Source organism: Ornithorhynchus anatinus, chromosome 2, assembly GCF_004115215.2.
Source record: "Ornithorhynchus anatinus isolate Pmale09 chromosome 2, mOrnAna1.pri.v4, whole genome shotgun sequence".
Lineage (NCBI taxonomy): Eukaryota > Metazoa > Chordata > Mammalia > Monotremata > Ornithorhynchidae > Ornithorhynchus > Ornithorhynchus anatinus.
The window spans coordinates 73,660,835-73,688,484 of record NC_041729.1 but is presented as its reverse complement, the minus strand read 5'-3'; the positions used below and the strand labels follow the sequence as shown (position 1 = coordinate 73,688,484).

The 27,650-nt window shown below is 42.2% G+C and overlaps 1 protein-coding gene and 1 non-coding gene across 4 annotated transcripts in view; one reads left to right on the top strand and one right to left on the bottom strand.

Moving 5' to 3' along the window:
• The window catches only part of ZDHHC14 (zinc finger DHHC-type palmitoyltransferase 14), a 287,105-nt gene that overhangs the window by 95,957 nt on the left and 163,498 nt on the right, over positions 1-27,650 (bottom strand). The gene's annotated exons all lie outside the window — the stretch shown is intronic.
• Positions 4,988-5,126, top strand: LOC114809270. The gene has a single exon (XR_003757058.1). It is a non-coding gene; the product is annotated as a small nucleolar RNA SNORA7 (small nucleolar RNA).

The following is a 27,650-nucleotide window of genomic DNA, read 5'->3' as shown; positions in this document are numbered from 1 at the left end:
GTGGGACGGGGGCTGTGTCCAATCTGATTATCTTGTATCAATCTCAGTGCTTAGTTAGCACTTAGTAAATACCATAATTATCATTATAACTGGGTAAAATAAACCCTTGTGGATTAAAAGGAGAAGTCCAACTGTCAGAACCCCAAAATTAAAATGGGACAGAGACTCAGGAAACTCAGGTCAAAGTTAAATCCAGGAAAAGAGCTAATTTCCTGCATTTTCCATGAGATATGGAAAACAAACACTGAAGATCCAGAAAATAATAATAATAATGATTGGTAGTACTATCTGTCAAGCACTAAGCACTATGACAGATATAAATTAATCAGATTGGATGCAGCCCCTGTCCCAAATGGGGATCATAGTCTTAATCCCCAATTTACAGATGAGGGAACTGAAGCAGAGAAGTGAAGTGACCAGCCCAAGGTCACAAAGCAGACAAGCGTCAGAGCCAGGAATAGGATCCAGGTCCTTCTGACTCCCAGGCACTATCCACTAGGCAACACTGCTTAGCATTTGGAGTTCTTGATGAGAATAACCACAAGTAGCTATTTCTTTTAACTACAGAGCACCCATGATGTCACTTTAAGATGTATTGCTCTTTTAAAAAATGTCACATCTTTCTGAGTTTGTAGTGGGTTAGTCTCTTCAGTTGGAGGCAAAGTCCAGCAGATGTAACAAACCAGTGAGCTTAGGATCAAAAATTCCTCTGTTTCCTTCTATTTTCCTTTTTAGATGTATAGTGGTTAGAGAAGCAAAATATACAAAACTAGAGCCCAGTGGATTGCTGTTCCTGAATGGAGAAAAGGCTAATGAAGATGGAAAAAGAAGAGGGCCGTGAGGTTCAGGAGGTGGGAGTGGACAAGGCAATGCAGTGTGACTCAGGAGGAAGGGGCAGACACTGACGTGTAATTCAAGGAGGATGAGGTATACAGGGGCAGTGCAGTGTGACTCAGGAGGAGGTGGTCGACAGGGGCATATATAGCTGTATATATCTGTAATTTATTTATCTATTTATTTACTTATATTAATGTCTATTTCCCTCTCTAGATTCTGTGCTTGTTGTGGGCAGGAATGTGTCTGCTATTATACTGTACTCTCCCAAATACTTAGTACAGTGCTTTGCACACAGTAAGCGCTCAATAAATACGATTAAATTGAATGAATGAATGAATGAAGGGGGAGTGCAGTGTGACTCAGGATGAGGGGGGGTAGACAGGGGAAGTGCAGTATGATTCAGGTTGTCAAGGGCAGGGCAATGAAATTCAGAAGGAAGAGTTGGACAGAAGTAGTGGTGTTTTTTTTCAGTGCTTCCCCACAGGAAAAGACCCCAGAACTGTTGTCATCTGGGTCTGAGCCTAGCTGCAAAACGTGAAGCGGGGGCAGAAAGCAGGTGAGGGGAGACAGAGGGAAGAGGTCAGTTGGCAGCTGTCACTGTTCACTCTATCCATCTAAAACAAGTGCCAACTCCATGGGTTTTCAGCCAGTGTTTTCACTCCCATTGCTGTTTTTTTTTATGGCACCTACTATAATAATGTTGGTATTTATTAAGCACTTACTATGTGCCGAGCACTGTTCTAAGCGCTGGGGTAGACACAAGGGAATCAAGTTGTCCAACGTGGGGCTCATAGTCTCAATCTCCATTTTACAGATGAGGTAACTGAGGCACAGAGAAGTTAAGTGACTTGCCCACAGTCACACAGCTGACAAGTGGCGGAGCCAGCATTCGAACTCATGACCTCTGACTCCAAAGCCCGTGCTCTTTCCACTGAGCCACACTGCTTCTCTGTGTATCGGCAATATACTAAACTCTGTAGCAGATACAAGCCAATCGGGTTGGACAGTCTCTATCGCATATGAGGCTCACAGTATCAATCCCCAATTTACAGATGAGTAACTGCGGCACAGAGAATCGAAGTGAACTGTCCAAGGTCACACGGCAGGCAAGTGGCAGAGCTGGAATTAGAACCCACAACCTTGTGCCTCCCAAGCCTGTGCTCTATCTGCTTCTTGGCTGTTGGGACTGGACTCCTAGCCTTATTATGCTCAGGTCCAAGAGCTTTTGATTAAAATTAAACCAACTAAGAATTTCTCATTTGGTCTTTCTGAGATGTTAGTTCTTCAAAGTCAATCTGCTGCTCTCAAGCCTTATCAATCAATCAGTGATATTTATTAAGCACCTAGTGCAAAGCACTGTTACGAAGTGCTTGGTAGAGTACAAGCGAGTTAGAAGACATAATCCCTGCCCACAGGGAGTTTACCAACTGCTGGTGGGGAGAAGGGGTTTGGGGTGGGAGATAGCTACTAAAATATAGTTAGGAATAAGCAATAGAGTATAAATATCTGTGCATTATATATTCATATATATACACTTGTCTGCTGTGTGACTTTGAAAAAGTCACTTCACTTCTCTGTGCTTCAGAGAAAAATAGCTTTATATATCTTTCACCCTTACATTTGGATTTGCATCTTTTATTCACCTTTTCTCAGACTCACAGCACTTTGGTAAATATCCATAATTTATCTATTTTTATTAATGTCTGTCTCCCCTTCTAGAATGTAAGCTTATTGTGTACAGGGAACGTGTCCACCAACTCTGTCATATTGTACTCTCCCAAGCACTTAGTACTGTACTCAGGTAGTGCTGAATAAATTTGAATGTTTGATATATATGTACCTGTGAGTGCTTTGGTGCCATAAGAGTGCTTAAGTGTTAGTAGAGGAAGAAATAAGAAGGTGGGAAATGAGATTAATCAGAGAAGGCCTCCTGAAGGAGATGTCATTTCACAGAGGCCTTGAAAACTAGCAGAATAGTGGTCTGTGGATGTAAAGGGGTGGCATGAGTTCCAGATGGATGGAAGGGTGTGACCAATGGATCAGCTATGTGACAAATGAGAGCAAGGCCCAGCAAATACTTTGGGTTGAGAGGGGTCAAGCATGCAAGCTGGGGTTTAGGGTTTGAGGAGAGAGATTAAGTAGGGGAGAGAGCTGAGTGCCTTAAAGCTGATGAGAAGGAGTTTCTGTTTGATGCGGAGAGAAACAGGCAACCCCACTAGACTGTAAGCCCCTTGAGGGCAGGAATCACATTGAGCAAGTACCAGTTCAGTCCTCTGCACATAGAAAGCCTCAAAAAATACCACTGATTGACTAGAGATTTCCGAGGAAGGTAGAGATGTATGCACAGAATGACATTTTAGAGACATGATCCAGATGGTCAAGTGAAGTACAGACTTAAGATGAAAGAAAAAAGAGGCAGGGAGGTTTGCAGGGATGTTGATGCAGTTCTTGAGACGGGACTATAACCTCCCCTATAGACCGTAAACTCCTTGTGGGCAGTAAATGTGCCCATCAACTACGTTATATTATATTCTCTCAAGCACTTGTTACAGTGCTCTTCACAGAGTAAAGGCTTAATAAATATGATTGATTGATATGACATGGGCCTGGACCATAGAGGAGACAGTTTGGATGGAGAAGAGGGAGCGGATTCTAGAGGTGCTGTGAAGGAAGATCAACAGGATTTGATGAGAGATTAAATATGGGAAAACAAAGAAAGAAAGAGGAGTTATGGATAATGCCAAGTCAGTGGGTACGAGACACAGTGGGATAGTGGGGTTAACTACAATAGTAACTGTGGTATTTGTTAAGCCCTTACAATGTGCTAAACACTGTATGAAGCACCACAGTAGATACCAGATAATCAGATTGGACACAGTCTTTCTCCCACTTGGGGCTCACAGTCTAAGGGAGATGGAGAACTGGTATCTTATCCCCATTTTACAGGTGAGGAAACTGAGGCACAGAGAAGTTAAGCAACTTGCCCCAGGACACCCAGCTGGCAAATGTCAGAGCAAGGCTTAGAACTCAGGTCTTCTGATTCCCAGGCCCTAGTTTATTTCACTAGGCCATGCTACTCCTCAACAGTACTATCAACAGCGATGGGAAAGTGAGAGGGAGGAGAAGTCTTGTTTATGCTGTCGAGTCGTCTTCGACCCATAGTGATGCCATGGACACCTCTCTCCTAGAACACTCCATCCCATCTGCAATCATTCTAGTAGTGTATTCACAGAGTTTTCTTGGTAAAAACACAAGTAGTTTACCATTGCCTCCTTCTGCACAGTGAACTTGAGTCTCCACCCTCAACTCTCTCCCATGCTGCTGCTGCCCAGCAGGGGTGAATTTTGACTTGTAGCTGATTGCCTTCCACTCAATAGCCACTGCTCAAGCTAGGAATGGAATGGGTATGTCTCTGCTTGACTCTCCCTCTCATAGTCAAGACTGGTAGATTACTGGAAACTCCAGAGGTGCGACTCTGGGAGGGGTGAAAGAGAAGAGTTCCCACTTATTCTTGTTACCACTGGTCCAGCAGGCCACCAGGCAGAGGGTGTGTGTGCCTGCTGCAGAATAACTGCAGCAAAATGCCCACACTGAGCCTGCATCTGTTGGGTGGATGACCTAATCCACTCTAGAACTGCTCAAGAAGAAGGTTCACTCAGCATCTGAATGAAGATTTCTGAAGGACCCTGTTCCTATACACCATTACCAAAAGAACAGAAACCAAATAAATAAGTACAATCGACTGATTGAAGAGGAATTTCCTTGAAGAGGTTCCTGCAGGTTGCTGCACAGGATTATCCAAAGAAATGAAGAACTTGCGATTTGGACAAGACAATCTGATGGACTGGGAACCAAGAGGAGGAGTCTGGAAACTATTTGGGAGTTGGGATATCTTTGGCTAGAAAAGGCACAAGCCTCTGCTGTAAAGGCATGCAACTACCCAGATTGTGCTGCGATGGTGAATCTCTAGCATAGGAGGGGCCAGTATGGATCCAAGTGCTTAGTATAGTGCTCTGCACACAGGAAGCGCTTAATAAATATAATTGAATGAAGGAATGAATGATCGACCAGATTATGCTGGGATGGTGCCCCCTGGCATATGGGGCAGGCGTGTGCCTATCAGATTATGTATTCTGCATGTGAGGCCAGTTCCCTCTCAGGGTCACACCTGCAGAGTTTCCAGTACTCTACCAGTTTTGACTTTGGGAGGGAGAGTCAAGCAGAGGCATACCTATTCCATTCCTAGCTTCAACAGTGGCTGAGCCAGTGGAAGGCAATCTGCTACAAGTCAAAAAGTCACCTATGTTGGGCAGCAGTGGCATGGGAGAGAGTCGAGGGTGGAGACTTGGATGTACTGCACAGAAGGAGGCAAAGGTAAACCACTCTGTATTTTTACCAAGAAAACTCAATGGATAGACTACTGGAATGATTGCTGATGGAAAGTGAGGCGTTCTGGGTGAGATAAGTCCATGGAGTCGGTATGGATGGCAGATGATTCAACAGCATAAGACAAGACAATGTAAGACCAGTGGGTCTCTTTAATAAAGTGGATCCATTGTGAACCATCATCCCAGTGTGTGGTCCCTTCGGTCAAGGTTACACAGGGGGCGGGTCTGAATGACTGTCAGCCTTGTGGCCCCGTCTACTTCCCCTAGTTCATGACCATACACCCAAGCTGACCCACAAAACTGAGCAGCCTTTGGTCTGATTCCCAGGGATCCACAATGCCCTGAATCCTGCAGCCTTCCTGCCCTTTCCTGTTACACAGAAAGGGCTAGGGGATGAGAGCTATTAAAGTATATAAAATATTGCACACCCATCAGATGCTCAAAGCTTTCAGCCTTCCTAGCGTTTATTACCAGATAAGTAATGAATAAACTCTTTTAGTTTTGCTTAAAGAAAAGTCTGAGAATATCCTGCTGTCAAAGAGAATTTAATGGCTAGTCATTCAGACTCCCTCTCTTACCCTTGGAAAATGAGATTATTCCCTGTACTGACACCTGTGAAATGTTATGGGACAATGGGGGAAGTGAAGAGAGGTCTCCCAGCTCTAGTTTTCAATTTCCTTGGTTTTTGTTGGCAGAAATTGAACTCCTGTAATTTAATGCATTCTTTTGCAGTCTGCAAATGAGATAATATTAAACCCCCCCACAAATTATAAGAGACATTGGTGGAGTAAGCATAAAGATTTGCTGATGTCCGTATCCCTGAAGGATCATTTCCTGCATTATTTATAATTTCTATATTATTTATAAAAGACAATTTGAAAGAGCCTTCTCCTCCTTAATTTTTCTTCAGACATGTCAGTAGATTTCATTTTGTTTAAGTGTTGCTGGTTCTGACAAACAGCTGTGACATAGTATTTAAAGGCCTTAAGCCATGTGTACACTAAGGAAGCATTACAAAAAGAAAACAAACAGATTGTTCATTTTTTTATGCCCGTGAAAATCAAATGGTCCAGTACTCAGGAAAGGCAGAGAATTGTCTGATAGATAATTCAAGTTGCTTGCAAAAATTTATCCATTTTATAATTCTTTCACTTTACCTAAGCTTAGGTTGTATTTTTCCCCCGACAAGAAAAATATTCTTGCATATGATAATAAGCCCAATCACCTCTTCTCATCCTCTCATTTCCAAAATGTACGAACTAAACAGAATAATACACCCAGTTCTGCTAGAACACATGTTTTCACTACACATTCTGGCTAAGACATTGTTACGGAATTAGGATGTTCGTTTGGCAATGTAAGCCTATAGGATTTTTGGGCACTTAAAGGGGGCTGAGGACTGGACTTCATTGGAAGTAAAAGTTACATTAATCTCATTTTATCCTCATGCCATCCCTATCAGGTAGAGAAATGTAGATATTACCCTGGATCATTCTTCTATAAAGAGTTCAATTTAAGTCTCCTATTCCTCAAGAACTTCCAATGGTTGTCAATCCACCTCTGTATCAAACAAAAACTCCTTACCACTGGTTTTCAAGCACTTAATCAGCTTGCCCCCTCCTACCTAACCTCACTGATTTTCTACTATAACCCAGTCCACACACTTCACTCCTCCAATGCCAACCTACTCACTGTACCTCAGTCTCATCTATATCACCGCTAACCCCTTGGCCATGTCCTCTCTCTGGCCTGGAACTTCCTCCCTTTCATATGCAACCTGCCACCACTCTCCCCACCTTCAAAGCCACCCTAAAATCACATCTCCTTCAAGAGGCTGTCACCAACAAAGTCCTCATTTTCCCTTCTCCATCTTCCTTCTGTCACCTTTCTACTTGGATCTGTAGCCTTTAAAGCAGTCTATATTTACCACACCACTTATGCACATACCTACAATTTATTTGAATGTCCATCTTCAATTTGAGACCGTAAGCTCCTGATGGGCAGGGAACGTATTTACCATCCCTGTTGTACTGAACTCTCACAAATGCTTAGTATTCTGTACATTCTCCATGAGGCCTTCCCCAATTAAGCCCTCTATTCCTCTAATCTCTCGGCCTTCTGAGTTGCCTATACACTTGAATCTGTATCCTTTAAGCAGCCTCAGACTCATAGCACTTATGCACATATCCCTAATTTATTTATATTAATATCTTTCTCCCCCTGTAGAAGGTGTGGGCAGGGAATGTGCCTACGAACCCTGTTGAACTGAACTTTCCCAAGTGCTCTGCATATGGTAAACGTTCAATAAATACCCCTGATTTGCCTGATTTGATGGAACCATCTGACAGGAATGACAGATGAGGCTGAGTCCTATGCCTCTGGGTCCAAGAACTGCACAGAGGAATTGATTTGTAGTGTGAGTGGCTTGTGCATCACCTTTTCACACTCCCTCAGCCCTGCCAGTTATCTTCCCCTGGAAATAGAGTGCAACAAGTGAGTAGGCAGGAAGGGGTGTGGAACATTGTGAAGTGCATGTACAGTCTTAACCCATTTTAGTACAAGAACCCAGGTGCTCTGGACCCCAGACCTCTGCTCTTTCCACTGGACCAACAGTGGCCCAGAAAAATTAAGTGGCCTTCCTCTTGCCCAGCAGGCTGGTGGTGGCAAAACTGGGACTAGAACCTAGGTCTCCTGCTCCAAAAATAGAAGCTTAACTGGGATAATAATAACAGTAATAACAATGGTGGTATTTTTATGGTATTTGTGAAGTGCTTACTTTGCCAGGCAAAGGGCTAAGCACTGGGACCCATATAAGCTAATCAGATTGGACACAGTCCATGTCCCATATGGGGCTCAAACTCTTCATCCCCATTTTACTGATAAGGTTCCTGAAGAACAGAGAAGTTAAATGCCTCGCCCAAGGTCACACAGCAGACATGTGGCAGAGGTGGAATTAAAACAAAGATCCTCTGACTCCCAGGCCCAAGTTCTTTATCCTAGGTCATGGTGCTTCTAGTTTGGAGATTTTTTGATCTTTGAAAATTTGGGTGAATAATATAAATATACAAGATGATTGGAATATAAGTTGGATTTTGCTTTTAGTCCAGTGTCCTGCAAAATCTTACAATTAAGAAAATATCCTTTCCATGGATTTGTCTTTTGCTGTGGAGTCGTCTCTGACCCATTGTGACTCCATGGACAAATTTCCCCCAGAACACCCCACCTCCACCTGCAATCATTCTGGCTGTGTATCCATAGAGTTTTCTTGGTTAAAAATATGGAAGTGGTTTACCATTTCCTTCTTCCATACAGTAAACTTGTGTCTCAGCCCTCGACTCTCTCCCATGCCATTGCTGCCCAGCACAGATGAGTTTTGACTTGTAGAAGATTGCTTTCCATTCACTTGCCACTGCCCAAGCTAGGAATGGAATGGATATGCCTCTGCTTGACCCTCCCTCCCTTAGTTGAGACTGGTAGAGTACTGAAAACTCTCCAGGTGTGATTCTGAGAGTTTGGGACTAAGTGCCCCAAAATAAAACACATCAACCAGGAACATCACAAAAAACATCAAGAAGTACTGGTTGTCAGTTTGGTGAATTACTGGCCCAAAGTCCAAGACTACAAGCAAGATGGGATGGCACAAACCATGCTCTGAGTTTAGGAAGAAATGGAATGGCTGGGGACAAAACTCTTTTTTAATTCTAGCTGGGCAAGTTTCCCTCTCCAACCAGTGTGTGGTACTAACGTAGTGTGGATTAAAGACTGTCTATGAGGGAATTGATGAGCATATGTGTGTGTGGATGTGTCTCTGTGTGTTCACTCATTCAATTGTCTTTAATGAGCACATACTGTGTGCAGAGCACTATACTGAGCACTTATTTATGTAGGAAATGATACACACACAGATATGCTTATATAGATATATATCTGTATATCAATTTGTCTTTCTATGTTAATGGTATTTATTAAGTGCATACTGAATTAAGTGTTCAAGGACCACACAATGCAGGTAGATCTGTTCTCTGTCCAAAAGCTATCTTCTCCTTTAAAAAATACACCCACACTCACTCTCTCTCTCTCTCTCTCTCTCTCACACACACACACACACACACACACACACACACACACAATGTCTCCAAGTGCTCTAATCACTTTGGAGACAATCCCAAAGGGAACTGATTTAGGAGGGCTGCCCAAGCTTTTTTCTAAGTGCATGAAAATAGCAGTATTGTATCCAATGGTCGTTTCTAAGAAAAACGACCATCAGAATCAAAAGCACTCAGTGCTGCTCTCCATGGCCCAGTAGGTGACCTCTATTCTTTCTAACTGGTCAGGCACCTATCGATCTACAATGATTTCAGTATATTCCAGTTAGAAGGCAGGGGGATGGGCTCAACGATCTTTCCAAGACATGGTTCCACCCAGTAATTATGTACACAATATAATTATTTATATGAGCTTAGTTTACAATGTAGCACATTTGGCAAGATCGGATTTAAGAGTTCAGCAAACAAGACCACAACTTTTATTCTGTATTTATGGACCACCCAGAAGCATTTTATTCCCTCGGCTGTCCTGAGCCTGATACTTAGGAAAAACAGAGCTGGCTGCAGTTAGAATATATGAACTAATGCAATGCCATTACTGACTCAGTCAATCTATTCAGTGCCCCACTGGTATGTCTAATGTAGTATTAGGTCTCTGATATGGTTAGAAGAGGCCTGGAAGAACAACCATCCTAAGGCTGTGAATATTATATTGGAAATTCCTAACTTCCTTTTTAACAACCCATTACGATGATGTCAGATAAAATGCCAGGGCACCAAGAACATAAATTACCCAACAAAGATATGTCCAAATGTAAAGATGTGTAGCCTGCCTCTTTCCCCTGGAACACTGGCATTAAAGAGTGTTGTGTAATATGTCCATGTTACCACACCTACTCTAAGCAGCCATGGTTGAAGAACCAAGAAGCTGATATGGGAACAGTCTTTCTAAGTCACTGGATATTCACCCAACTTGGCAGGCTGTACCCATCATCCAAAGACTTGGAGAGAGGCATCTGGGAATTGCTCTCTGCTTATGACTCTGGTCTGGAGGCCTAACACAAGAGGATATGTGGATGATGGAGAATCTCACTGTAAAGCTAGTGCAATACCAGGAACTGACAGTAAACCTGGAGAATGCTGAGGTTATATCTAGCCTGCACCAATAAACCCCTTAAATTCATCCAAAGATTTCCTTGGTCTTATCCAAATGAAGTGTCAATTGCCGTGAATTCTTATACCTTGTGGTACAAAATGATATAGACAGAGACTGAATATCCCTCAAAATGCAAAAACCTCAATATTTTCTTTGGCTAAGTGCTTGCTACAGGGCTGTGCACACAGTGTAAGTGCTCAATAAATAAACTGACAATGTGGTCACTTTGTGATGACGGATGAGCCTCAGTCCAGTCATGAAGATTTTAGAGCCACTAATGCAAATGAAGGAATTGATTCTACTATTATTATTATCATATTTAAGTGCTTACTACGTGTCAGGCACTATACTAAGTGCTGGGGTGGATGCAAGCAAATTGGGTTGGACACAGTCCCTGTCCCATATGGGGCTCACAGTATCAATCCCCACTTTATAGATGAGGTAACTGAGGCACCAAGAAGTGAAGTGACTTGCACAAGGTCACACAGCAGACAAGTGGTGGAGCCGGGGTTAGAACCCATGACCTTCTGAATACCAGGCCCGTGCTTTATCCACTACGTCATATGGACATAAGTGCTGTGAGGCTGGGGGCGGGGGGGTGATGAATAAAGGGAGCAAGTCAGGGTGATGCAGAAGGGAGTGGCAGAAGAGGAAAGGAGGGCTTAGTCAGGGAAGGCCTCTTGGAGGAGATGTGCCTTCAATAAGGCTTTGAAGGGCGGGGAGAATCACTGTCTGCTGGATATGAGGTGGGAGGGAGTTCCAGGCCAGAGGCAGGATGTGGGTGAGGGGTCAACAATGAGATAGACAAGGTAAAGATACAGTGAGAAGGTTAGGATTAAAGGAGCTAAGTGTGTGGGCTGCATTGTAATAGAAAATTAGCGAGGTGAGGTAGGAGTGGGCAACTCCATGCTGAATCGCCCCAATCCCCAGCCAAACTGAGGTGAGGGATGCCACCGAAGTTCTGGGACTGCCCGGAGAAAGAGCCTGGGGGTGGAGTGGGCTTTTGTGGGGGGCACCCACTATTCTACTGCTAGTGGCTTGTGCCAGTGCCACTTGGCACTCAACTCCACCAGTACCAGTCCCATTCCTGCTGGGGCCGGTGATACGACAAGCGAGTGAGCAAGGAGGAGAAAAGTACATTCCATCCACAGATCGCACAGGCTCTGCCAAGCTGCAGTAGTGCCTTCCTGGGTAAAATGGCTGTGATGCACGAATGAGACATTCACCTTGTTGAGCTGTTTCAGAAGCCATTTTTGTCATCAGATGACAAATCGGGATCATACTCAACTAGAATCTAAATGGCGGTTTAGTCTATGGGCATCAAAGCAATACTCACCATAACACAGATTTATTGAATGAATCAGGTGAGAAGCTGGATGACAGCAGCAGCTCTAACAATGAGCTGCAAGAGGACAGCCAAAGAAGGGAAGTTAAAAAAAACTAAAAAAAACCCCACCTCTTTACAAACACAGAGCCCCAAATTCAAACACTGTTGAGCAGAGAGGCAGTGTGGCCCATGGGATAAAGCACAGGCCAATGAGTCAGCAGGACCTGGGTTCCAATTCCCAGCTCCACCACTTGTCTTCTGTGAGACTTTGGGCAAGTCATTTAAGTTCTTTCCCTCAGTTACCTCATCTGCAGATAGGGATTAAGACTGTGAGCCCTCTGTAGGTCAGGAACTGTGTCCAACTGTATTATCTTGTAACCACCCAAGTGCTTGGCATATACTACATGCTAAACAAATACCATAAAAAAGGTACCAGACTATTCAGAGATAAAAGAGAAAGAGACCAGTCTAGCATGTGACAATCAGAAGGATGCCTCTCCTTGAATAATGGGATTCAGGAACAGTATCCTAAGAGGAAGAATCCAAAAAGGGACAAGTTCTGCAAATGGCAACTGTGTTAGCACAGCAGAGAACAATCATTCTACCGTCCAGCTTGGAGGGGACAGACAGATTTACATTAATCTTATTAGTCTCAACCACAAACAAATGAAGTTTATCAGTAGTAGTAGTCACCTCTGGGAATACAAAGGCAAAGAGTTCCTCAGCTGTTCTGGAGAAGGCAGAGAGGCTGAGGTAGCACAGGGAGAAGAGAGTGCAAGTACCAGATGTTTTGCTTGGCTTCAGGTGAAAAGGATCTGAAGAGGCAGAGTGGTGGCTTTTATCCCCAGCCTGGTCATCTCTCTGTGGGCCAGGCTGGGTATAAAATACATTGCTCTTGCCTTCTCAGTTTCTCTTCACTTCCGGAGCCAAACAAGCCATTCGCTATTTGCCGCCTCACCTCCCTGTGCACTCCCTGACTCCCTCACCGCAGCCGAGCAAACCACCCTGGGCTGCTACCATTTCCACTCTGCACCTTCAAGGTGACCATTCCATCCTGCTTTCCACCACCCTGGAGGGAAATAGAACAGACCCTGCAGTTTGAGTCCTCCAAGAGCATCGGGAATCCTAGTGGCAAGCTTAGCTTTTTCTGAGGATCCTGAAATATAAGGAGAAATTCTTCTCTGCCAACCACAGATCCTTATTTACTTTGCTTTTTATTTTGTATATTGCATCTTTGTCCTGGTCCCTTACACAGTTCACATGTTTAATGTATCCAGTTTTTCCCCTAGCCCCACAACCTATTTCCATAGATTGTGAGCTTCTCGGGAGTGTCAGTATCTAATTTCCATCTGTATACTCTTTCCTACTGCTTAGTAGAGTGCTCTGCACACAGTAAGTGCTTAAGACACATGATTACTACTACTCTAATTACTATTATTAAATGTATAGTCCTGAAATTCTTACAAGGCAGGTGACAAACAGGGCAAGTTTAGTAATGCCAGGATTAGAGTCAACAATTCTGGGGAGTTTTACCCTGCTTCTTGTATATTCTGTTTTATTTTAATGTGTGTCTCCCTTCCTAGGTATGTAACCTTGTTGTGGGCAGGAATTGTGTTTACCAACTCTGATATATTGTACTTTCCCAAGTGCTTAGTAGAGTGCATTGCACACAGTAAGTGCTCAATAAATGTGATTGAGTGATTGATTCTTCTGACCCCCTAGCTGCACCCTTGAAGCAGGTGCCATAAACTATTAAATATGGATCAATCAACTGATCAATCAATGCTATTTGAGCGCTTATTGTATGCAAATCACTGTAAAAAGTGTTTGGTAAAGTGCCAAACAAAAGAGTTGGTAAACCCACCAATGCCCTTAAGGAGCTTACAATTTAGGCTTGAGGACAGTCATTAAAATGAATTATAGGTAGGGGAAGCAGCATAGTATGCATATAAGCACATAAGTACTGTGAAGTTGGAGTTGGGATGCTAACAAAGTGCTTAGGGGGTACAGACTCAAGTGCTCATTATTATTAATTATAATGATGATGATAATAATAATAGTATTTGTTACAGCTTTATTATGTGTCACACACTCTTCTAAGCACCAAAGCAGATACAAGTTAATTAGGTGTAGTCACTATCCCACATGGAGCTCACAGTCCAAATAGGAGAGACAGCAGGTATTGAATCCTTATTTTATGGTTGAGGAAACTGAGGCACAAAGAGGTTAAGTGACTTGTCAAAGGTCACATTGCAGGCAAGTCACAGAGCCAAGACTGGAACACAGGTCATCTCACTAACAGGCCTATGATTTTTCCAAAAGGCCACTGCTACCCAGTTCTTAAGGGGTACAAACCCAAATGCATAAGCATCACAGCAGAGAGGGAGAGTAAGGTGGGGAAAGAGAATCAGCATGGCCTAGTGGACAGAGAACAGGCTTGGGAGTCAGAAGGACCTGGGTTCTAAACCTAGCTCTGCTACTTGTCTGCTGTTTGACTTTGGGCAAGTCACTTAACTTATCTGTGCCTCAGTTACCTCATCTGTTAAATGGGAATTAAAACTGTGAGTCCCAAATGAGACACGGACTGTGTCCAATCTGACTGGTTGATTACACCAGAGCTTAGTACAGTGCCTGGCACAGAGTAAGTGCTTAACAATACCATAAAAAATGAGATGTTGAGCGGGGAAGTATTCTTGGAAGAAATACAATTTTAGTGGGGTTTTGAAGATGGGGAGGGGTGAGTCTGCTGGATATAAAGCAGCAGGGAGCTGCATTCATTCAATCATAGTTATTGAGCATTTACTATGTGCAGAGTGCTGTACTAAGTGCTTGGGAGAGTACAGTACAACAATGAACAGACATACTCCCTGCCCATGACAAATTTACAGTATTATCTACAGTGATGGGAAAATCAATCAATCAATCCTTCAATCAATCATATTGAACACTTACTAAGTGCATTGCACCATGCTAAGTGCTTGGAAGAGTGCAATACAACAGATTGGCAGGTCCTTTCCCTACACTAAAGGACCTTACAGTCAAGAGGGGGATGTCAAGGGGAGGACAGGGTTCTGTTCTGGACATGTTTAGTTTGAGATAATAGTAAGGCATTCAAGTCGAGATGTACTGAAGGCAGGAGGAAATGCCAGACTAAAGAGAAGGAAGGAGGTCTGGACTGAAGAGCTAGATTTGGGAATCATCTGCATTGAGATGGCAGTGGCAGCCGTCGGAGCAAATCAATTCTCCAAGGAAGTAGGCATAGCAGGGACCCAGAACTGAGCCTTGTGAGGCTTCCACAGTTAGAAGGTGGGAGGCACTCAATCTGTCAATCGTATTTACTGAGCGCTTACTGTGTGTAGAGCACTGTACTAAGTGCTTAGGAGAATACAGTATAACAACAAACACATTTCCTGCCCATAACAAGCTTACAGACTAGTGGGGGAGATGGGCATTAATGTGACTAAATGAACTACAGATATGTACAGAAGTGCTGTGGAGCTGGGAGGGGGGATGAATAAAATAGAGGAAGTGCCTGAGAAGGAGCGGCCAGAGAAACAGGAGGAGGACTACGAGAGGACAGTATCAGTGAAGCTAAGGTTGTATAATGTTTCCTGGAGAAGGGGGCAACCACAGTGTTAGAAGGCAGCTGAGGGGTTGAGGAGGATTAGGATGGATCTGACAAGAAGGAGGTCATGGATATGATAAGCAGAAGAAGGAATATCTTCTGGATCGATGAGGTTTAACTCAAATTGTCTTACTTTGGACAAAGGTCTCTTTCTGTGCTACTCTACATTCATACTCAATATAGAAACAGCTTTTTGGGGAAGAATGTCAGAAAATAAATCTTGTGTTTCTCTACTTCTGAAGAACTGGACAGATGTATTAAGTGACCCACATACTCAATCCACTTACACCATTAAACTCAATCGCATTAGACCAATACCAACCACAATCCTACATAACAAGGTAATCAAATTATATAAACACCTCCCCTAGAGGCCTGTTTCTATAAGTAGTAAACTTTTTTCCCCCCTAAAGAAAAAAAGAAAACCCCATCACCTCTTCCCTCATAATACTCTGAGCATTTTGCCACTTGCTTGATCTATTTGGTCCCTCTTTAGCTGTCCTGATCTAGTCCCAAACCTCCAAAACCAATCTAAAGCTACGGAGAGTAATCTATGACTGAGCACATGGCAGAACTTAAAAATATGCAATTAAATTATTTTTTGAGGCATGAAATTTAAGAAACTTTACTTAGAAACGTGTGTATAGGCACTACATTGTGCATCTTTCAAGGCATGCGAAACAATCACTCCAATCTAGGAAATGAAGTTTTCAATTCTTTAGATGAATATTCATTGTTTTTATAATCCATTTCATAAATATTTCACAAGTAACTCGTCTAAAGTCATGAAGTCTTGGCCAAAAATGGAGCATGAGTTACAAGCCAGAGTTTCAGGTCTTTAGGCAGTTCATTCATCCTATAATCTACCCAGTCACCATAAAAGGGAAGAACCTTCATGACAAAGAATATATTCTGGATTCTCCTCCTTGCCAGACATATAAGGATGGTTTCCAGGATCAGGCTGGCTACCAACAGTTTAGACCAAGTCCAGAATATAGAGCTTAAGAGGCATATAAAAGAAGAAAAAGACATGCTTCCTGTCTTTATTCATTCAATAGTATTTATTGAGCGCTTAGTATGTGCAGAGCACTGTACTAAGTGCTTGTAATGTACAAATCAGTAACAGATAGAGACAGTCCCTGCCCTTTGACGGGCTTACAGTCTAATTGGGGGAGACAGGCAGACAAGAACAATGGCAATAAATAGAATCGAGGAGAAGAACATCTCGTTAAAACAATAGCAAATAAATAGAATCAAGGTGATGTACATCTCATTAACAAAATAAATAGGGTAATGAAGATATATACAGTGTCAAAAACTGTTCTAACAGCTGGAGTAAATACAAGTTAATTAGGTTGGACAGAGTCCCTGTCCCACACCAGGGCTCACAGTCTTAAGCAGAAGGGAGAACAGTTCTGAGAATGCCCTGGGAAAGTAATGGGATAGGAGGGAGGGGTGCTTATTCCTTATGTCAATTAGCAAGGCAGGTGACCCTGACTAGAATTACAGGACTAGAGCTGCCAAACCACAATTAAGGCTTTCAGTGGTGGGAATCAATTTTGCATGGGGTGGCTAAAAGCTTCAAGTCTGGTTTGTTGTCAAAGCATAATAGGGGTAGTACTGAGGTTGATCAAAACTTGACGTGGGCATGCCATTAAGGACTTTCACCTTAACTGTTGCCTCTCTCAACCACCATTTTGAATTTATCCAGTTCTGGTTTTTCACTTGCTAGATGACTACACTTTTTTTGGTTTCTGTTTTCACCAATAATTCTTTCAAGATCTAAAAAGCTAAAACAACACAGATTCCAAAGTCAGACTTACATAACAACTCAGCTGTTCTGGTACAAGTTTGAAAGGCTTGTTTTAGTCAGGAAGTAGGCCTGACTTCAGGAAACACAGAGAGATCAACCAAAAAGGTGCCCCATTTTCAGTTGCTTATTAGGGGAATCAGATTAGGAGGCAGCAGAGCAGCCCAATGATTTTTACCTTTTTCATGCTGCAAAGATAACCATTTTTTCCCCACACACACCCTTTAATATCTTCAATTCTACTGGAATTAACTGGTCCAAAAAGGTGTCAAGCTCAAGGAACTGATATTCAATACCTAATAGTGCAACAATAATTCTAGATGTTTAAGGGTGATAATTTTGTGGCAAATAAAATTCTTATTCTAAAATGTAAAACTCTTTCCCACTACCCATCCCATCAAACTGGGCTATTTTGCCCCAGACACACACACACACACACACACACACACACACAACAAGGAAGGGTCACTGCTTTGCAACACACTGCTTGCATAGCTTTGAATCTGGGATCCATTAACTGAATTATTAACTGGAGAACTACACCATTTCAGAACAAGATCTACTGCTTTGGATTACCAATGCAGAGGAAGGATGTCAGGCAAATTAATGCCAAGTTGGCTAAACTGAGTACTCTACTGAGATTCAAAGTCCAAATGGGAAAACTACTAGTAGTGAAACTGGGGCTAAATCATTAAAGAGCCCTCCAAAGAACAGCATGATTATGTAGGGACAGAATCAGAAAAGTGAAAACTGAAAAGGAGGTGCAACTAGCATGAGGTATAACAGCTAACAACAACAAAAAATTCAACTATATCAACTATAGTAGGCTCAGCTGCTATCCTGTTCCCAGTCCTGAACAGGGTAGTTTCGATAAAACTGGGCTTGTAGCCCATAAGGAATCTCCAAGTTCAAGGGTCAGCATGAGGGCAGAGTGAGTAAGCCCATGCCCCTTCCTTACCCCTGAGGGAAATCTCCCTTCATTGGATGCTGAAGGTTGGTGGTGGTGGAGGGTTGGGGGTGGCAGGGGAACACACATCCCTTTACCTTCAGCTCCCTAGCAAGCCTTCTTCTCCCGGAGTGTCTATGCAGACTCAGAATTGCAAACTGAAGCCTTCCTCTTTCGATCACTGAATTGCCATGACCACAATTAATAAACTAAATGGTTCCCAAAATGAGTTGTCACAACAGGCTAGTATATTCAGTGGCTTGCTCTTCATTCTAATCCCAGTTTGGGCACTTACCTGCTTTGTGACCCTTGGGCAAGTTAATCATATTTACTGAGTGCTTACTGAGTACTAAGCATTGAGTTAAGAACTTGGGAGGGTACAATGTAAAAGAGTTGGTAGACACGTTCCTTGCCCAAATGAGCTCAGAGCTTCACTTCTCTGTGGATGTATACATTGAGAGCACAATTTTGGCATACCAAAAGAAGAGGTCTAGAGACAATTTTTTCCCCCAGCCAGTTTCTGGGGGCTCTCTCATTTTCAGTTTCAGTTTTTCCCAATCAGTTTTAATATTATTCTCTGCACATTTCCTTCCAGCTGATCTGGATACAGCTATTAACTTTCTTTTATCATTTCAGCTATTCTTTTTCAAGGGTTCGTTCATAAACTCTCTTTTAGGCTATCCTGGGAAATGTCTGACCAATAATAATAATAATGTTGGTATTTGTTAAGCGCTTACTATGTGCAGAGCACTGTTCTAAGCACTGGGGTAGACATAGGGAAATCAGGTTGTCCCACATGGGGCTCACAGTCTTAATCCCCATTTTACAGATGAGGTCACTGAGGCACAGAGAAGTTAAGTGACTTGCCCACAGTCACACAGCTGACAAGTGGCAGAGCTGGGATTTGAACTCATGAGCCCTGACTCCAAAGCCCGTGCTCTTTCCACTGTGCCACGCTAAGGATTTTTCACCCAGAAACCTTCAAAAAATCAGGAATAAAATATTCAATACAAACTACCAATTGGTAATAAAAGGAAACAAAAACAATAACGAAGCAAAAATCCTGAAGAGGAAAGTTTAATTCAATTTAATTGGGAGTCCTTAAATCACCACTGCATGGAATCAAAGTGTGGTTTGGAGAACATGGCTACAAGGGGGAAGAACATCATCATTTATTCAATCAGTGGTTTGGCCCTAGGAGAACTCTAAAGACACCTGTTTGTGAAATTTGCCCAACGGCCAGTCGCTAGTGGTGAGGAAAAACACCTGTCACAAAAAAACTGTATATCTCTAAAGCCTTACAATGTCCCAATGAATCACCTTTGCAATCTTTTTCCAATAATTACCAAGAGCCCTATCTTTAGTCTTAATTGCCAAACTGTGCAAGTAGTTATTAAAATATTGATTAAAAGGACCAGCAGCTATTATCATGGAAGGGCAATTTTGAACTGCTTTGGTAACTTCCCATTTAGACAGAGGCCTCTCAATAACATTAAACTACGACGAACTATAATCACGTGAAAATATGAATAAAACTGTGTATATGTTATTTATTACTCTATTTTATTAATGATGTGTATATATCTATGATTCTATTTATCTTGATGTTATTGATGCCTACTTGTTTGGTTTCATTGTCTGTCTCCCCCATTTAGACTGTGAGCCTGTTGTTGGGCAGGGATTGTCTCTATCTGTTGCCAAATTGTACATTTCAAGCACGTAGTACAGTGCTCTGCACACAGCAAGCGCTCAGTAAATATGATTGAATGAATGAAAAGACTTAGAAATGAAATCAACCTACAAAGGTTGGGATTCTATCAAATTGAAATTGTGGTGAGCAATTGTTTTTCAGTAGATATCGTGGTTCCAACCCATTTCTAGATGTTTCCTTCTCTAGTGTTAACTCTTTTTCTATATATTCTTCTAAGGAAACAGCTATTTTTGGTGACTTAAATTAATACCATCAATGGGAGAGAGTGTTGACGAGTGGTTAGAGTATAGGCCTGGGAGTCAAAGGACCTGCGTGTCAATCCCAGCTCTGCCACTTACCTGCTGTGTGACCTTGGCCAAGTTAATTGTATTTACTGAGTGTTTAATGTGTACAGAGCACTGAACTATGTACTTGGGAGAATACAATATAACAGAGTTGTGAGACAAGTTCCCTGTCCACAACAAGCTCTTAGTACTGTGCTTTGCACACACTAAGTGCTCAGTAAATGCAATTGAATGAATGAATGAGTTTAGAGCTTCACTCCTCTGTGCCTCAGTTTTCTCATCCATAATAGGGGAATTGAATATGTTCTCCCTTCCTCTTAGACCGCGCATCCTATGTGGGACAGGGATTGTATCCGATCTGATTATCTTGTAAGTGCTTAACAAATACCACTATCATTATGATCATGATTATTATCACCTATGTGAAAAGAATGGCTTCAAAACAACATGCACATATCGAAATCTATCCCACAACATGTGCATGTTAATTTGTCTTTTGCCATGCTAATTGTTCCATTTAGCCTGAAAGCTCACTGTGGGCAGGGACTGTATCTGTTAAATTATACTTGTCCAAGCATTAGTATAGTGCTCTGCACACAGTAAGCACTCAATAAATAATACTGATGGATTGATAAAACTGATTGCTGTTTTGGAATGTGCTTCTTGGTATTAAGATTTTCCTGGGCTCTCTTGCTCAGGGTGAGCAACCCCTCTTCTGATTGATAACAATAACAATAAAGATGATTGTGGTACTTGTTAAGCACTTGTTAAGCCAGGGACTGTTCTAAGCATTGGGGTAGATACAAATTGACTAGGTTGAACACAGTCCCTGTCCCATGAGGGGCTCACTGTCTTAATCCCCACTTTACAGCTGAGGTAACTGAGGCACAGAGAAGTGAAGTGACTTACCCAAGGTCACAGAGTAGACATGTGGAGGAGTCAATTTAGAATCCAGGTTCTTTTGACCGCCCCCCAGCCCATGCTCCAGACATTAAGCCATGCTGCTTCTCATGATACACAACCCTTCTCACTGATGCACAACAGACTAATGTATGCCTGCAGATTTTGTCCCCCAACAAGCCACTGCTACACACACAGTACTTGAGATCAGGCTCAATATTTCTTTACAATGTCACTTCAGGCCTCCCTGTTTGCAGGTGTCACATTTCTACTCACCAAACAATAGTAGCTTTGTGGTCCTGCTACCATTCATTGTTCTCACATGCCTCCTCCAGAGAAACTGAATTGTGATAGGCACTGCCTTGAAGTTGGTGAACTGTTCCATGATCTCAGTGTTGGTCATTCCAAGTTGCCATTTAAAATTTGGTAAACTAGTAAGTGGTGCTGATAAAACTGCTCATGAAACCAAATGTGGCTTCTAACCTTAGAAGATTGCTTGACACATAGTAAGTGCTTAACAAATACCATCATCATTATTATTGCCAATATCTAATAAAGCAGATCTGCTCAGGCCTGGCCTCAAGATCAAGATGCTTTCCTCTGACAGTAACAGGTAAGAGATTGGGCCAGACTGTTAAAATCTGATTCAATCGGCTATACCATCAGGCAAGAGTGGTAGGATAGCCAAATAAGCTTTGAGGTTGTAAAACCCCAGATTAGTTTATGCTTGCAAATGCTTGCAATATCTATGAATACAGTTCACTTAGTTCACTTGCAATGCAAGGGTAACATTGCATTACAGATGTGTGCCCCTTGACCTATGCAAATTAATGTATAAATATGATTGATGAAGACGCTAATGGAGACAAGTGATGCTCAGAGGTTTGCCTGCTATAAAGATGTTTTAGGAAGAAAAGCTTACTGTTCAGTGTAACTTGGACAAATTGTTCATTCAAGATGACAAACTCCTTCCATAATCAGGAGAACAAGTTTCCTTCTGCAGCCTTCTAAAAAGACTTTTTGCTGTATTACAACATGCCCTACTCAAAGTACCACCATGTTTTCAAAGACCAAGATGACCTGCTTATATCAATCAATCAATCAATCAGGGGCATTTGAGCACTTACTGTACTTAGAGCATTGTACTAAGTGATTGGGAGAATACACTATAACAGAGTTCATAGACAGGTTCCCTGACCACAATAACCTTGTATTATGGGGTATACTTGTACTTACCTGATTTTGTCCTTGTAACATTCCTGCGATGTAGGGAGAAGTTTGTATAATCACTTCCACTTTACAGACGCTTAAACTGAGGCCCAAGGAGACTGAATGTGCTGACAGTAATGTAGGAGCAGAGTTGCAATGGGAGCCCAGTTTTCTCATTTCCTAGGCCAATGCTCTTTCCATTGAACCATGCTAACAAGGGACACACCATCCTGAGTCTTTATTCTGTTACTCTAGTCTCAGAGATTTATTGACAGATCCATACCATTCTCACATTAGAAAACTTAAACCTCTAAAGCTCAGACTCACAACTTTTTACCTCCTAAAGAATTCTGGTTCTATTTCTGTAAATTATGTACATATCTGTAAATTATTTATATTAATGTCTAACTCTCTAGACTGTAAGCTCACTGTGGGCAGGGAATGTGACTTCCAACTTTATTATACTGTATTCTCTCAAGTGCTTAGTACAGTACTCCACACCCAGTAAGCACTGATCGATTGGTATAATCATTCATTGATTATTTCAGTGTCAAAACTGGTAAAGAGAGAGAATATGCCCTATTTTTGCTTGATCCCAATTCTGAGCGAAGTACAGAACTTGCAATATTTCCTCCCAAGGCTTAATTTCTCAAAGGACTTTTGATTTAGTCGGGATCAAAAGCTCCCATATAGCCAGATAATCGTTTGGTTCAGGGGATGCTCAGCAACAGCAAATTTTCTATTTCACTTCCCATTATTGCCAATGTTTTGTGTTTTGTGTTTTGTGCATCTTCAAATATTCATTCATTCATTCAATAAATCATATCTATTGAGTGCTTACTGTGTAAAGAGCATTTTACTAAGTGCTTGGGAGAGTAAAATATAACAATAAACAGACACATTCCCTGCCCACAATGAGTTTACAGTCTAGAGGATGAGCTTACAGTCTAGAGGACAAGTCTACATTCTAGAGGATGCTCTCATTTCACATTCAGTTTACACCCTCTCTTGTTTATTTGGCTCTTAGTACTTTCCATTACCTCCTTAGCTCTATACTTTCCTCTCATCTACCCTTCCCCCTCTCCTACATACCTTCTCTCCCTCTATCCTTGCTCCCTTTATCTTTATCAAGTGCTTAGTACAGTGCTATGCATATAGTAAGTGCTCAATAAATACAATTGAGTTGAATGAATATCTTCTGTTTTCATTCATGGGCTGTCTTTCATGTCCCCCGGCTATACTCAGAGATAATGCCCTCTACTGTCCCTAGCACCCAAGATCCTTTCAGAGGTCTTCCTGAGAAACTTTCTACAGAAAAATTATCCTCACTCCTCCTGCCTCACACTCACAGAAAACCCAACGCTGTGACTGGATCCCAAGTCCATCCCCAGGTATATTTCATCTATACACACTCTATAATCTCTTTCTTGTACTGCACTTGCTTATTGACTGACTCTTTTGTTCTAACTCACTCCCTCATCCCCTAAGGTGCCATGTAAAAGCAATAATGATAGTAATATTCTGGTGAGTCATTAAAATATCTCTATGATTTTGCAGTTGCTGGAGTTTAATTACTGAGAATTTGCACTTGTATGGCTGCATATCTTGGTTCGAGTTCTAAAATGAAGAAGAATGTCTCATTCTCCTTTTTAGGTATTTTGCAGGGCTCCAACTTGCAGAACATACAGGTTCACAGCTTTTGTCAAACCATCAAGAGAAATGCAATCACATCTTTGGTTCTTGAGAAAAATGCAAACCCACATATGGAAATTCAACTAAGAAATCAAACAATAAACTGCAACTTCTCTACACCCCTGAAACTAACCCTCATTCATTCATTCAATTGTATTTATTGATCGCTTACTGTGTGCATAGCTCTGTAGACCAAAACCTAAAAACTACACACAGATCACTTGGGTGGTTTCTGGAAATTGGGAATTCAAGAGGTAGAGAAGCCGAGGCAAGCAGAAAAGTACAGGACAAAAAGCTTCTAAAGGGCAGAAAACAGGTCCTTTAGGTAGAGCTTTAACTAGTTCCTGGCCCTATCAAGTAAAATGGTTCCACCCTGGGGCCTCAGTTCACTTTACTGTAAACCACACATAACTTACTACTCTCATGAGGCCATTTGGAGGATTGCATGAATACAGCCTGGAACTGGGCTGGCTCCCTCTCGAAGTCATGAACAATGTAAAAACTGTCATTAAGCCACCATTACAATGCCCACTACACAATAATTACACTGAAATTTTCCTCACCACAAAACAGAATTTAAACCAGGATGAACAACTGGTTTCACTCCTGACACACTCCCAGAGGCTTTGGTTTTCAAGGAGGGGCCCTTTCAGTGAAAGTGCTGGGGAAAAATGTTTTCTTCAAACTGCAACATCTGTTTTCTAGATTCTTCTAGATCTCAAAGCTGTTCTGAACATGGGGCATGAAATATTCGCTATTTCTACCTCCCATGCAAAGAAAGTCTCACATGCTTAATCCAGCATCAGTAAGTCCCATAACAATTAGGCTTTTTTGCCCCACCATAAAGATTTTGCTTCGTTACACTCTGGAAGGTAGTTTTTCCCATTGCACCTATGTCTTTCTCAGTGATGCCTAACTCAGTAGTTTTTAACCCAGCAATCTATTCAGTTCTATATACACATGTAAGGCAGGATCAAGACAATCATGGCTCAGTGGAAAGAGCACAGGCTTGGGAGTCAGAGGTCATGAGTTCGAATCCCAGCTCTGCCACTTGTCAGCTGTGTGACTGTGGGCAAGTTACTTAACTTCTCTGTGCCTCAGTTACCCATCTGTCAAAGGGGGATTAACTGTGAGCCTCACATGGGACAACCTGATTACCCTGTATCTACCCCAGCACTTAGAACAGTGCTCTGCACATAGTAAGCGCTTAACAAATACCAACATTATTATTATTATTATTGTTTATCCAAACCCAAGAATACTCAGACTACAAAACACCGAGAGGAAGTTATGATTATAATTGGGGTATCTGTTAGGTGCTTACTGTGTGCCGGGCATGGTACCTAAGTTCTGGAGTTGATACAAGATAATTAAGCCTCACATGGGACTCATAGTCTAAGTAGGAGGGAGAACAGGTAGTGAATCCCCATTTTGCAGATGAGGGAAATGAAGCACACAGAAGTTAAGTGACTTGCCCTAGGTCACAAAGGAGGTAAATTAAGATTAGAACCCATGTCCTCTGATTCCACACTGCTTCACTCTGACTTTCCCTTTCATTCAGCAATGTTACTTCTCCCTCTTTGACTCTCATGTCCTTTGACCCACTCCACCATTTTCTTCTCATGGTATTTATTAAGTGCTTACTATGTGTCAAGCACTGCACTAAAGGCTGGGGTAGATACAAGGTAATCATGTGGAGAAGTAGCATGGCTCAGTGGAAAGAGCACGGGCTTTGGAGTCAGGGCTCATGAGTTCGAATCCCAGCTCTGCCACTTGTCGGCTGTGTGACTGTGGGCAAGTCACTTAACTTCTCTGGGCCTCAGTTCCCTCATCTGTAAAATGGGGATTAAGACTGTGAGGCCCACGTCGGACAACCTGATTCCCCTATGTCTACCCCAGCGCTTAGAACAGTGCTCGGCACATAGTAAGCGCTTAACAAATACCAACATTATTATTATTATTATTATGTCATACACAGACCCTGTTCCCCAAGGGGCTCACAGTCTAAGTAGGAAGGAGAGTAGATACTGAACTATACTGGTGCAGGGACTGAAAATGGAGTTTGCACCTACTCCGTCCTAAAGAAAATGTTACTATCAGGATAGGGAGAGCAGGTGGATGGAAAGGGAGCTCAATTGCAAGTGGTTGCAATCAAATGTTATCCAGAGAGCAAAAGTCTGGTAGAAATCTCAGGGAAGTATCAAAACATCCCTACATATGAATGGCCGAACGGTTAGCCCCTTAGAATACTGCAGTCAGACAAAGAGTAGTCCTTAACGTATTTCAAGACAGCACAGAAAGTAAAAGAAAGTCCGTATTTCTCCTTTCACTCCCTTTGCTCCTTATCCTACCACCCCTTGTGAGCCCCTCAAGGGACAGGGTCTGAGCCTAATTCTCCCTTGTAAACTCTTTCCTAGCACTTGGTACAGTGCTCTGCATCCAGTAAGTGCTTAATAAATATTATGACTACTACTATTAAGGTCTCTAAAAACAGGAAGAAATATCTCTTGACTGAAATGGCTAGTTTCCGATTCCACACACTGAGAACTTGAGCAAGCAGCCTCTCCACCATTTACTGTAGGGAGGCTGTTGCTAGGTTTTTCTTTCCTTTGGGAACCACGTTTTCAGGCTTCCTTTGAATTTTCTGGCCATTACCTTTTTTTTGTGCCTACCAGTCAACATGTACAAATTACCTGTGCAGTGTTCTGTGCTAATTAGTCTATCAATTTTATTTATTGATCACTGTGTGCAAAGCATTGTACTGTTTGGGAGAGTACCATAAAAGTTAGTTGGTAGAGGTGTACCCTGTTCACAATGAGCTTACAGTCCAGAAAGGGAGACAGACATTTATATAAATTACAGATATGTACATAATGCTGTGGGACTAAGGGAGAAGTGAATAAAAATTGCAAATCCAAGTGCAAGGGGAACGCAGAAGGGAAAGGGAGAAGAGGAAATGAGGGCCTACTTGGGGAAAACCTCTTGGAAGAGATATTCCTTCAGTAAGGAAGACTTTAAAGACAGGAAGAGTGGTCACCTGTTGGATTGGAAGAAGGAGGGTGTTCCAGGCCAGAGGAAAGATGAGAGTGAGAGATTGTCAGCAAGATAGATGAGATTGACTTACGGTAGTGTAGGTTGGCGTGCGCTGCTCTTTAGTAGGAAAGTAGCGAGGTAAAATAGAACGGGCAAGTTAGCCGAGTGCTTTGAAGCCGATAGTAAGGAGTTTCTGCTTGATGTGGAAATGGATGGGCCGCTGCTGGAGGTTCTTGGGGAGTGGGAAAATATGGACTGAATGTTTTTGTAGAAAAATGATCCAGGCAGCAGAGTGAATTACGGACTGAAGTAGGGAAAGACAGGAGGCAGGGAAGTCAGCAAGGAGGCTGATGCAGTAATCTAGCAGGATAGGATGAACGACTGTATTAACATGGTAGCAGTTTGGATGGAGAGGAAAGGGTGGATTTTATTCATTCATTCATTCAATAGTATTTATTGAGCGCTTACTATGTGCAGAGCACTGTACTAAGCGTTTGGAATGAACAAGTCGGCAACAGATAGAGACAGTCCCTGCCGTTTGACGGGCTTACAGTCTAATCGGGGGAGACGGACAGACGAGAACAATGGCACTAAACAGAGTAAAGGGGAAGAACATCTCGTAAAAACAATGGCAACTAAATAGAATCAAGGCGATGTACAATTCATTAACAAAATAAATAGGGTAA